General features: G+C 34.5%; 1 protein-coding gene and 1 non-coding gene across 2 annotated transcripts in view; both read left to right on the top strand.

Annotated features, from left to right (window-relative positions):
* LOC124639496 (somatomedin-B and thrombospondin type-1 domain-containing protein) overlaps positions 1–13,562 on the top strand; it is a 70,607-nt gene that overhangs the window by 5,728 nt on the left and 51,317 nt on the right. The window lies entirely within an intron of this gene.
* On the top strand, positions 13,398–13,469 carry Trnat-cgu. Its single transcript has one exon. It is a non-coding gene; the product is annotated as a tRNA-Thr (tRNA).

The raw sequence follows: 13,562 nt of genomic DNA on the forward strand, positions 1-13,562 counted from the left end.
GATTTAGGTCAATCTTTTCTTTGTCATCATAAGCAAACAAAATTAATCTATATACAATTAAATAGTAGGTCCCTACCTAATTCTAAATTCAATCTAGAACTAATTAAACATAATACCAACCTAACCAACACGGCACATCAAATTAACTATCTAAATAGTCCGACCAAAAATTAATTATTAGTAATCAAGAGTTCATTACACTTGAAACCAAGAAAAATGACCCAGTATTAATAGATAAATGTTCGTGAAACAAAGTGGGTTGTCTATCTGAGGGCAAGGGTGACTCGATAGGCCTTGATTGAAGTGAGGCAACTGTGTTGCGACAGTTTGTTGCCTGATAGTTGAATGGGCTTGTTACTGTGAAATATGGAGCGTTTAGGAGTCAATACCCTTATTTGTCGTATATTTTTGTCAGCTATTTTGCGATATATACCTATTCATCTGGCATATAAACACAATAAGCTATTTCTTGGTGACTTTACCTTCCAATTTTTTTGCGTTAAATTCATATCCAATATGTGAGTACAAAAGATTAATTTTATACTCTATTTTAAACATAGTTAAAAACGAACAAAACGCTTAAAAATCAGAAATTAATCCTTCCAAAGCTCAAAAATAAACCGTTTCCAATGATAAATATTGTATTTCATTTCCAAAAATATTTCACGGAAATAAACATTTTAAACCAACACTGTTTCAATATGTACGTTCGTTGTGCGTCATTTATTTTGGCGTGCAGTGTAGCTAAAGAACTCGCTTGCAAAATATTTGAACGACAAAATTGCTTCGTTACTTTTTCACGTGCCTAAACATTACTGATGAGGATTGTAATTGAGTTTATATTCTGTTCACTGGGTTTGCCCGTTTTTTATGCATGGTAAAAAAGGTTTTATTCGGTATTTTTACAATATATGTGTGTCTCTTTGGTATCGATGCAACTATGCTATAATAGGAACAGATTTGCATACCTATTCATAGACTGCCACGTCGCACCTTTTCGGTAGTACAATATTTTTTTATATTGTAGGTAAGATTGCTGGTTTTTACATCGTAAGCAGTCTGAGAAAAAATAAATATTAACGTTTTTCATCAAAAGGCTTTCAGAATCCTGGGTGTTCTCATTTTACAGCAGCACGTCCAACTTTTTGATTACCTCATTCAAACGTGAGTTATCATAACTGGTATAACTTCCGCGAAATAAAAAAAAACACGAGATCATTGACACCTCTCAACCAAAGCCCAATTTTTATTACATTTCATCATCCAAAAATACACCCAAGTACACACTTAATAACGATGTAATGAAAATAACTGCCAACACATAAGCAGGCCCGTTATGTTCCCCAATAAATACATAGGTATTTATATAAAGCTGAGAGCACACGGTTCGACGAAAACTAAAGCAATTACGTTAAGAGTACTCGTACTCTGCAGACTAAATAGTCAGCCGACAGTTGCTCGACGGTTGTGATTTTTTTTCACCTCCATTGCGCAATGGTAACTATCGGCTATGGCCGGACAGCCGAACCTGAGGTTTAGGGTTCGATTCCCGGTACGGTTGTGGGCCGTGGTCTGGGTATTATGTATTTTTAAATTTATGTACATTTAATTATATGTAGTTAATCAGTTGTATAAGCACCCATAACACAAGTTAATTAGTAATACATTAAGGGGCTTACTGACCGCATGTGAAAAGGTGTTCCGATATTATATTATAAAGAAAATCTTGATTCCAGTGACATTTTTCAGTCGGTCCGATACCACCTAAGTTCTTGATCTTAGTAATGTGCGTACCTACTACCATCACCAAACAAACTATCGGCCGTTTAAATAAAACTACTTTTACGGATTTTACCGCGGTTATATTAATATTATTTAATCCCGACGTTTCGGATCTTTTACAGCATCTACGGTCACGGGCAGACTAAGGTGTTGGTCATCTTGATATTTTAATCCCAAAAAGGTCGGGATTAAATAATATTAATAAAACCGCGATAAAATCAGTAAAAGTAGATTTATTGAAATGTCTAATATTCGCGTAAGTGTTAGAAATCAATAAACTATCGGCCGACTAAAAGTTTGCAGTGTGCGAGAGTGGTGAAGCAATTACGCTAACTGTGCTTATTGACGGGTTTTTTCTTAACCCTTTGAGCGTCGAGTGGGGACCTTTTATGGTATTGGTGATGTGTTCCGGGGTTTATAATGATTACTGCTTTTTTGTTACTTTGTTTTTGAGTAGACGGTTTTGTTGTGAAGATTGTTATTGTTTTTCTAATAAGGATTTGTAAACAAAACAGTGATTTAAAGACTTAAACAGTAAAACAGCTTTTTGAACATTTTCTTGCTTAATATTTCTTGTCATTTTCTGTAAAAAAAAAAATTGAAATCGATATTATAATCAGCAAGGGTGTAAGTATATAAATATACACCTTCTTCTTTTTATGCTCACCTTTGAAAAATCTAAGAAATTTTCAAAAACCAAAACTTATTTTAATACATTTTGATGGAGGATTGGGTTTTAACCCTTGAGTTAAAATCTCCTTATCATACCTCCAGGTTGGAATCCGGCTATAAATCTGAGAACTTTACGAGGGCTCGCTTACCCCTACTAAATCACAAGTTACGTTATAACAAGCTGTTTTCTGTGGGTTTACCTGCATAGGACGTAGTACAGAATATTCCGAAATATCCGGTTAAGTACTGATTAAGCTTTATTAAAATTGGTTTTCGTGATAAATAGGAAAAGAATAACATATTTTTTGTTGTCTGGTTAGTATGGTAGAAAGTTCTCTACCTCCTATTGAGGCCTTGTAGAAGGAAAATTCGTACGATAAATCAAAATTGATTTATTCAAACTTGGCTGCAAGACAGCACTTTTTGAACGTCAGGAATTTACAATAGACAGCCCCCAAAACGCCCACCCTTCACCACTTCCTATGTGTTTTTGTTGAGAAGAAGTGGCGCAACAAACTCCCTAGCAATGTAGCAGATAGGTAAATGATATTCATAAGATCAAATCTTGGACATGGTTGTTTATTTCAAGCGTTAATAGCTTACGTGCCTTATGCTGTACTACTAGATATACGTATATCTAAAAGGATACTTACAAAAGTTGGCGACGACACCGTACCGTTGCATTTCCTATTTTCTGAATCTAGAAGAATTTAAACTGGCTTCAAACTAGAAGATATGGCTCGGGATCGACCACTTGATGCATTACCCTAGAGATATAGAACGATAGCAATAATTTAAGAGTGTGACTATTACTTTAAAGAGACACACACCTTACTTAAACTATGTAAGTTACGAGCATTTGACCCTATGGCGTACCTATATTTAACCACACATAAGTGAACTTCTTAAGAAAACCTCGTTACGTGATAAAAATACGCAACCCATTGAATGTAAGGTTGACCGCTTCTTCTACACACGTTAGAGTTGCCACGAATAGTGATTTGGCCGAATACCGAATACCGAATATTCGGCAGCACTGTCGGCCGAAGCGCCGAATATTCGGCCCCCGAATATTCGGCGCAAAATAGGTACATGTTGTTGAGCACGTGCCGCGCCGTGCGTAGGTAAACAATAAAGAGACAAGTCGCAACCTGTCTTCCTTATTCCCGCTTAGATCGGAAGGCTGATCCTTAGTGGTGGTCAGCAAACGAAAAACAGTACCCAAACCTGTCGAAATTCGCTAAAGTTTATCTTTCTTCTCCAGGGAGTAGCGTGTATAGTGAGAGGTTATTTTCAGAAGCTGGTATCATTTACGACAAAAAACGTAATCGTTTGTTACCAACAAATGCTGAAAAGCTGGTTTTTATTCATCACAATTTTTTTTTTTTGTAATATGTCGTCTTTTTTTTCATGTTTTGATATTCGGTATTTGGCCGAATAATACGTACTATTCGGCCGAATACCGAATATCAAAAAAAAGGGCCGAATAGGCCGAATACCGAATAGTTGCCGAATATTCGTGGTATCTCTAATACATATACACTTATACTTAAGCTTCTTAAATGAGGTCCACAGCTGTATTTGTGCTCGGATTAAGGAAATATGTAGGCGGACCACCATTCATACGAAAATAAAATTCGTAAAAGAAAATACATAGTTCGGCTTCTACTTTTTTGTAGTTACCGGGTTTTTATTTGTGTCAATAGGTTATGATAAGTTTTTTAGGGGGAGAAATAAAAAAGGTTTTACGGAAAGGTACGTTTATGTAGACTTTTATATAAACTTGTACATGCCTATTTTAGTACTTAGGTACTTATGTAGGCATGTCGGACCACCTTCAGTAAATAAATGTTATATTTACTGAAGTACTCATCATTTAATTGTAAAGTTTTCACTGATGAAAATAGATCAGTTAACGATAAAATACGTTTGACTCCATATATTATTAATGGCGGCACCCCCAAAATAAATAACCCGCTAACAAAAGCTGAAAATTACGCCTGTTTGAAATGTCATCGCAACAAAACATCCATTCATTGAATCCGAAAGCCATATTGCAGCATTTGCACCAGTTATGCGATTCAATCGAATATTTGATGTGTAATCTCGATAATCGAATACAGTATCGATATATCGGAATTATCGTTGGTTTAAGTGTCGTTTTGCCGATATTTCGTGAATAATTTAGGCAACATTTTCATTGTTACTCGTTTGAGTTATGAGCAGTATTTTCGATTCGATTCTATTACCGTGTTTTTCTCATTCGTCATCATTTTCTTTATTTCTTTGTGTTGTTGGTCGAATTGAAACGCTGATTGACACTTTTTTTTATTCAATTCAATGATAAAATGATTCAAGGTACGCCTCTATTTAAGCCTATCGTGTTTTCCTAGAACGAGTCAAACTTGCATATCGGAAGACGTGTGATAAATGTGTCGTTGCTTACATTATTAATAATTTGTGACTCATATAACATGAACGTTAAGCTACCTAATTCATGTTAGCTTATCAATTGCCTAAGGAGAAGTAATCTATCTTTCTTTCTTACAGCTAAGGTGATGAAGAAATGCGTCATATGTTATAGTCAGCTATCTGCTGAACGATAACAAAGCTTAGGGACATCTTACCAAAGGTTGTTCATACCAAACTTAAAAAAAAAAGATTAACGCAGTAACTTAGCGATCTCTTGTAAAATAAATGATGAAATAGAATTCTAAGCTGTTAATCTTGAGCTGGTGTATATAACCTTTGAAGATCAAAATACATTGACAGTTTTAACATAATCATTACACACAAAAAACATTTTGAAAACACTTTTTTATAATGATCGGTCCAACATTCGGCAATCAAACCATGCTCACTCTAAACCCTACTATAACTAAGTACCATAGAGGTCACAGTTCATCAAACTACATCCAACTAAGTACCAATAATAATAAAAACAACAGAACGTGTCAGATTGAGTGTCAACGCTCAACCTCTGACTCTGATACTGGTATCTTGACATTTATAGTACGCGCACAGGAATAGCGGCCTTTTGATCGAGTAGCTATATTTAAAAGGAAGATAGCTTGATTTATTTGTAATGTTAAAGTTGTGAAGATATTTGTGGTGATGACTGTACTTACCTATTTTTGCGATTAGGTACGAGTAGGGTACTTTCAGACTGAACAATCAGCAAATAATTGACGCGAGACGGTTGAAAGTTTTTTTTTTTTTAGAAAATTTTTAATCTTATTAAAGTTTTAAGTTCAATTTATACCGGCCAAGTCGTTGGTCGATGTAATTTGAGCACTTCGATACTGATTAGAAGCTCGAAAAATCTATCGGCCGGCTCTAAAACGAATATGTTTTGCATGTAAGAAAGAGTACAAAAAAGTTCGTCATTTTGTTGCGAACAAAAATTACATTAAAAAAGCTGACAATTATTCGCCGATCAAACCAAAATAAACCTGATACGCAAGCTTCCCTGTAAATTGTGTTGTATTAAAATAACTTACTCCTCGATAAAGAATTTCATTTACACTTGGCCGTAACAAAACATGCTATCAACGTTGAAAATTCAATTAAAAAAGTACAGTTGTGATATTTAAAACATCGTATCGACATTGCTGGTAAAACATGGTAACTGCATATTTATTTGGCATTCCAATTGTACGGTTCATAACACGGAATAAGTATATATTTTAATAGTTACTGTCCAGTGCGTTTTATTGGAATTAATATTGCATAGCTCATTAATCTGTTCTGTTAAGTATGTTAATACGGTACATGTGGTTGAAGATTCGTACCGAGGTTTTTATCTATCTTTGTTTTGACTGTTTTTATTTCTGTACCGTAGCCAAAAACCTAGCTTGCCTATTCTATAAGAAATTATGTCTTCTTGTTTATCATCATCCTCCTGCCCTTGTCCCAATTTTATTTGGGGTTGGCACAGCATATCTTCTCTTTCCATGCTATTCTAAATTCAAATTCAAATTCAAATTCAAATTCAAAGTCTTTATTGCGAACTAAGTGGTATAAAAGGATCTTATAACTAGGTAGGTAGGTAGGTTCTATTTGCGGTCATCTCACAAATCACATTATTTCTTTCGACTTCCACACAATCTATTCATCGTTGTCCATTTGTGTATATTCTATAGTGTTTTCAACACCCAATTAGCTTCGCATACATTAAAAATCCCAAACTACATTTTAGTGTTCTAAGTTCAAAGTCAAGTCGAGAGCCGCTATTTCTCGTCGCTCGTTTTAAAGGCTGGTCTCCATTAGCGGGTCCTCTGAGCTCAGTTAATGGCGACACCTTTATGAGCCATTGGCTCAAAGGATCCTGTTTTATAGCCAGGCTATCCAGTTCCTACATTACGATAGTGTGCGTAATTAAAAAGGATTGTTGGTTAGTTCTGACGTATGTTTTAGTCTTTAGGTTAGGTAGAAGAAAAAATGTTGGTGGTGAGTGGTTTAGCGGGCATAGAATCTTAAGTATCGGTTTATGGTTAAAGCTATTTTTTATTCGACTTCCCAAACAGGAGGTTCTGAATTCGGATCAAAATACTTACAAGAGTAAAGAATCAAAAACATAAAATTATCCATTGCTGTTTTTTTTTTAAACAAAGTAGTTCACATAAACAACATTGTGATACAGGAAACATGAAATAAAGGATTTTATTTTAATGTGGGATGTATAAGGTTTTATAGAAAGTACTCAAAATAACAAAGTAGATCAATTTTGTAATTTAAGTGAAGCTTCACACAGTAATTTTATACGAAGTACACAGAAAACGGGGTTTTAAAGTAAAATACAATTTATAAAATGCTCTAGCAAGTACACAGGGTAGCTTTTAGATAAAATATTTTTAATATTTTACCTTGTTTCACCTGCCACGTTATTTATTTTGCTGTTCAGTAAAATATTGTGAAATGCTTTCCGTAGCAACCTCTTAAAATATTCAGTTACGTTAACAACTAAATGGAGTAACCGGCACAAGTTGAAAATGGGAATATTTAATTATTATGTTCTTCTGACTTTCTTTCATTTTATTTTGACGTAATTTCTTTTGATGAAGTAAAGCTATATTTAATGCAGTCTCTTTACAGACTGGGATCATTTAGTTTTTTTTACATCTCCCAATATTTTAAAGAAGGTCTTTAAATAATATAATAAATACAGTCATCATATTTTATTACATTATTTCCCAATTATTTTATACTGCGCCGACCCTAAAAACTGGGATAAAGCCAGGAGGTCAATAACTCTTAACCCTAAACCGCGATAACTACCTACTACACTAATTCCGTTCTACGCACCGTCCTGTCAAAACAGAATACGCAATACAAATTCATAAATAACTTTATTCAAACTTCACAACCCTTTGTGAAGCACCTTGGACGAGACGATTTACATACAAATCGTATGCACATACTCTGTAATTACTTTTAAAAGTTATAATTAATGAATTGTACTTCGCTTTTTGGAGTTTGGGAGTATTAATTTGTTAGACCTGAGTCGGGTTTCGTTTGAAGGACACTCGAGAGTAGTGGAACGGAACGTTCCTTCTAACCCACGTGAATTAGTTTGGGTGGCTGCTTTTAATTTTCTTGTCTAGCTTTTAGTTAAGGTAGGTTTATGTTTTGTTTTATTTATAAGGCGGGATTTATTTGCCATTTTGTGTTTCAATATCAAGTTTATTTTTTCCAAATATTTTGCACGGTGACTTCGTTAAATTAAACTCTACTGCAAAATACTAGAGAATCTACTGCAAAAATTACATCCAAAAATCTCTGGCAATATTAATATAAAAAAAATGGAAAAAATACAATTAATTCTATGTCTATACTAATATTATAAAGACGAAAACTTTGTTTGTTTGTTTGGTTGTAATGGATAAACTCAAAAACTACTGGACCGATTTTAAATATTCTTTCACCATTAGAAAGTTATTTTATCTGCGAGTAACATAGGCTATATTTTATCCCGGTGCGGGCAGCAGCTCCCACGGGACGCGGGTGAAACCGCGGGAAAACGGCTGATATAAGATAAAGTTGTAAAGTTGACAATATCCCATTTACATATAAAAAAAGATTGATTTAGAAGAGTCATCAAAAACAGTAAAGCTCCACCCATTACCACGTAATCCGCACTTATTAAGTCCAGCAATTTATTAATATTACATAGCAGAACACGTAGGTACACGTACGATGCGCTTATAATATCTACCCCCGAGATTTGCGGTCAGGCTAGAAACACAATCTTCGTAACGTATGGGAGGATGGGGACCTGCTATTTATGCTAGCCGCTGGATATAGGTTACACGATAATATTGTACGTGATATTAAACATAAATATGTTATTTTAGTTTGGTTTTATGTAGCTTTCTTATTTGCCAGTAACTTGTGTTACTTATTTCAAATAAGGTCTCGTACCTGTTAAATTATAAATAAAAGTTCTCAACATCTGAATATCTTTAGCAGTGGTTACAGGTAGTCAGACACCTGTAAGTTAGACTACCAGTCTTACCTAGGGGTATTGGGTTGCCCGGATAACTGGGTTGAGGTGATCAGATAGGCAGTCGCTCCTTGTAAAACACTGATACTCAGCTGCATCTGGTCAGACTGGAAGCCGACCCCAACAGTTGGTAAAAGGCTAGGCAGATGATGGTGTTCTAATTTTAAATACCAATTTTGACGTTGTCAAATGAGCATCAAATTCCCGCCATTCGTAGCTGTCACCTAAATAAGTCGGATCGACTAGTTCGGAACTCAAATAGTTGTCGATTAAATTAATCTAGTCAGACTATTCGATTGAATCGATTCATATTGCTGCATTGAAATTCGTGTTCGAGAACTTCGGAAGGGAATAGATTGCTGGCGTTTTGTTAATTTACCTGTATTGAGTTCTCGCGGGAACGGCAATTAAGGGGACTAGGTATAAATGTAGCTGTCACTAATGAAAGCCGTTGGTTGCAGAGTTATTTCTGCGGTTCTTTGGCTCAATGTTTGGTTGCTACATGCAGTAATTTATTAAATTCGAAATACATACTTCAGAGTAGGATATAACACTTATTAAATATTTTGGTCCATTCTATGCATTCCAAAACAGGCGTTATTCAGTAAGTCATAATTGAGCATCCAAGATATAAAAATTACAAAGCAACATAAGTAGCTACTTTAAAAGCGATGAACTTTCAGAAAAGTTTATACCTATTTATCGAAAGTACCTGTTTTCACAAGTTCACACCAATGTAAAATACAATTTTGAAAGTCAAAGTAACATTTCCTCCTAATTAATTTACTCCAAATTCATACGAAATTCACAAATCGTCAGAATCAGATCCACACATTTAAACTTCCAAATAAGTAATTTTAGAACAAATGGCGCGTGCCAAGTTAAAACCAAGTAACAAGTCAGTAACATGCTTATAAGTTGATTATTGCTTAATGAAGTGTAATGAGTTATCATATCAAGTTGTGCCTGTGTCTTAACTTGAAAGTTACTCAACTTAACGCCGAGATTTAAGCACGCGTCGGTGAACGGGGTACAAGTTGGAAGCGATTAGCGATATTGTCAAAATTAATCATAACTTCGATGGCTTCTGTATCTGTTTTGCTTGTAATATTGGTACCATATACAAAGTAAACTGTAAATAAGTATCATTGAAATTGTAAATGCAAAAAAAAAAGTACTTTGTACTAGTAAGTGATGGTAGAAATAGGTTACCTAATTCGCCTCCTTAAGTTACGTTTTGAAATCTAGCTGCTGACTGCAACTGCCAACCGCACGTACCGCGACTGCATTAAATCATACAGCAACATGTGCAGTCGCTCTCAGATATCGACCGAGTTCCTACAGTCGCTGTAACTGCGGTCGGCAGCCAGCATTCAAAACGCACCTTACTTATATGGTTTACCTAATTATTTAGGTGGCTTAATTAAAACTGGCATAAAGTGAGCAAAATACAGTAAACCGTTGTTAAATCCTTTAAGGGAATCAGAGGTAGCTTCGTGCAAATTATACAAAATTCATAAAAATCCGCACAGAATCCTCTTGTTTCTCACAGTAGACTCCAAACCACAGGAAACTTGGTTGTTATGATTAATAATTCAGAAGGGACGGGACCATACCTATCTTAATCTCACATAACGAAATAAACTTGTGCTTGAAGTTATTTGTTATCGCAGCATAACATGTTAAGTTCTAACTTGGCGGTTTCACTAAGTATTTTCATTATTAACTTGTGCGTTCAACTTGAACTTTTGTTCGGTATTTAATTAAATATTTTTCGTTGTTTCTTTTTTGGGTAGCGGGGTTTCCGTGGGTTTTATATTTAGGAAGAAAATTAAAATGTAGATATATATATGCATACATACATCAAGACACGTGTAGCATGGTAGAATCTTATATATTACCTACCTATCTAGGAAAGTACTTATCTACTCATTCAAATGAAAATTACAATTGTGGTCTAATGATTGATATTATTTAAGAGTAAAACTATCTAGTAGGTACCTAGTTATTGCAATTACACCTCACAATAACAAATGCTCGTATCATAACACCATATTCAATTCAATTTGCAAGCACTACAAAAGCCCAATAAAGCAATAAAAGAAAACACCAAAAAGTGCCACGCATTGCACAATATTTGGAAAAATGCTGGAATCAAAACAATCTAAAATTTCCCCCCAATTTGCAAGCTAGCTAACAGAACAACAGTGATGCCACAAAAGCTCAATATGGTAACAAAAATCGTCAGAATTCCCGCCAAAAGTGCCACGCACTGCAGAATATTTGAACTATTTTCGTCTGGACCTCGATAGGATCGTTGCCTATTTGACTAACAAATTCTCTCATTGTTTGCCTCGCATCAATTGTTTGCCCCACTCGTTAACGGAATGCCGTAGCCTGGTAGCCATCTTTTTTTTTGTTTCTAAAAAGTTTTTATGTGCGCCTAAAATTAAGTTACTGTTGTGACCTTTTTGGTCTTTGTTTTATTTTGATGCTCGATGGTTTATAAGAGTTATAAAAAGCTAATTATTTGTTTATATTAATTGCAAGCAAAACATATGCAAACCAATGGGACAAATGCCGCTTTAACTTTAGTTAACCAAATTAAAAAAAGGAGATTCTCAGTTTCTTTCTCAGATTTGGTTGAACTGATTCTGACGCAGTTTTCAGCGTAGAATTTGTCAGTACTTAAAGTATTTTTTTTAATAGGTATCTATATTGTTAGTTAACCATAAGCCTTCTTAAACGAGGAATAATTGCAAAGAATCGCCTTCCTAAAGACCAATTACAAAGAATCGCACGTAAGGAAGAGCTAACAAAATCAAGCTTCTATAGAAGTACCCCCTTACTGATTGAAGAGTTCTCAGGTGTTAGCTAACCTACTCGGCTATTAAGCCATTAGCTATAACCAGTATCGGCACAATAGCTATGGTGTATATATCCTATATGGATATAGATAGATAGCTTTGCAGGTCAGGTCAAGATGGTAAATTCATTTGGGATTTTATAGCGTATTGTTTCGTATCTGAGCGATATGTTTTCGGTTTCGAGTCGTTTAAAAATACAGAGTTAGGAAATATTTAATTTTGGTCTGTTGATAATGTTATTATTATTTTGGTGGCTTTATATAATTTTGGTGAAAGATATAGTTTTAGGGATAAACTGTTTTTACTTTGAGATTGATACTTAAATGTTAACCTGGTTTTGCTATTAAAAGAGAAATTAATATTTTTATAACCACATAAACCTAAATTAGTGACGATAAACTACTGTACTATGAGATAAGGAAGGTTGGGACAATTTTAAAACACATTAGAACCCATAACGTTAGCACGCACAAATCTAAAATCGTTTGTCATAGAAGTCCAAATTTTATTTAAACTAATTTTATTTATTTTTTTGGAATTATTTAGGTATATCTCGAAGCTGTACCTACCATTTTTTTAAGAACCTGATGTTTTTGTATTTTACCAAATAATTTAGTCAAGGAAAAGAACGGCGATTTACTGTATTTATACTTAAAAAATAAACTAGCTTTTAGTAACCAGACAAAGTTGCTACTTTTACCTAACTTACATATTTACATAAATAAACCAACACAACACCGAACTACGAGCGTGCTAACAAACTGTAGTTGTTTATAAAAACTAAGTTAATAGTTAACCGCATCCCCTTGTAGAGTTATCAGTTAACTTGAACTGGTCGGTTAAGTTCACTGGGGTCAACCACCCCGATTCTGAGTAGCTTTGGTTCTTTATTTGTCATCTTAAGGATTATTTTGTAAGAAGAAGGATAAAATAGGTACCCGTTTATATTTCAAAGTTAAGAATGTTACATTAAAATAGTACGGATGTAATAATGTTGGTATGTTTGTTACTAATTGTTACTCTTTAGTGAATAGACCTTAATGAAACTTGGCAATAATATAGCAGAATAACGTATAAGCTACAATTAATCGTATGCATAGTGCTTACTATCTATTAGGCATCCCAGTATAAGTTCCTAAAATGCATTTTTTTAAAACTGCGGAGTAGATAGATTGTGTGAATTTCTTATAATAAGATAATCAATTATAATATTGCTGTTTACACAGACATAATTTATTTAGTTTTTCATATCTATAGTTCGGCCATTCAGAGAATGCGTTCCTGACACGTCGCGATTGAACTGACGACGTAACTACATTCATTGATTATTGATATAATAATGTTGTTTTAATGCTCCTCAATTGTTAAAACGGTAAACAACCAGCAAAAATATTTTTATCGTAACTGCAACGCCATTGCAAAGTTACGTCGTCAGTTCAATCGCGACGTGTCAGGAACGCATTCTCTGAATGGCCGAACTATAGTATTTAATCAGCTGCCTACTTATTATGGTCCCTTATCGCTGATTCACACGCTCGTGGATACTTAACGGCTATTTCGTCGCTTCATCGCAAGCCTCTTTAGCTCAGTGGTAGAGCACTGGTCTCGTAAACCAGGGGTCGTGAGTTCAAACCTCACAGGAGGCACTAGTCAAAGTAATGTTTTTGTAAAATTATTTCAAGATTTTAGTAATTTTTTAAACTTTTATAAATATTACCACTTTTCATTCTAGTCAATCA

This window comes from Helicoverpa zea, chromosome 19 (genome assembly GCF_022581195.2).
Source record: "Helicoverpa zea isolate HzStark_Cry1AcR chromosome 19, ilHelZeax1.1, whole genome shotgun sequence".
Taxonomy (NCBI): Eukaryota; Metazoa; Arthropoda; class Insecta; order Lepidoptera; family Noctuidae; genus Helicoverpa; species Helicoverpa zea.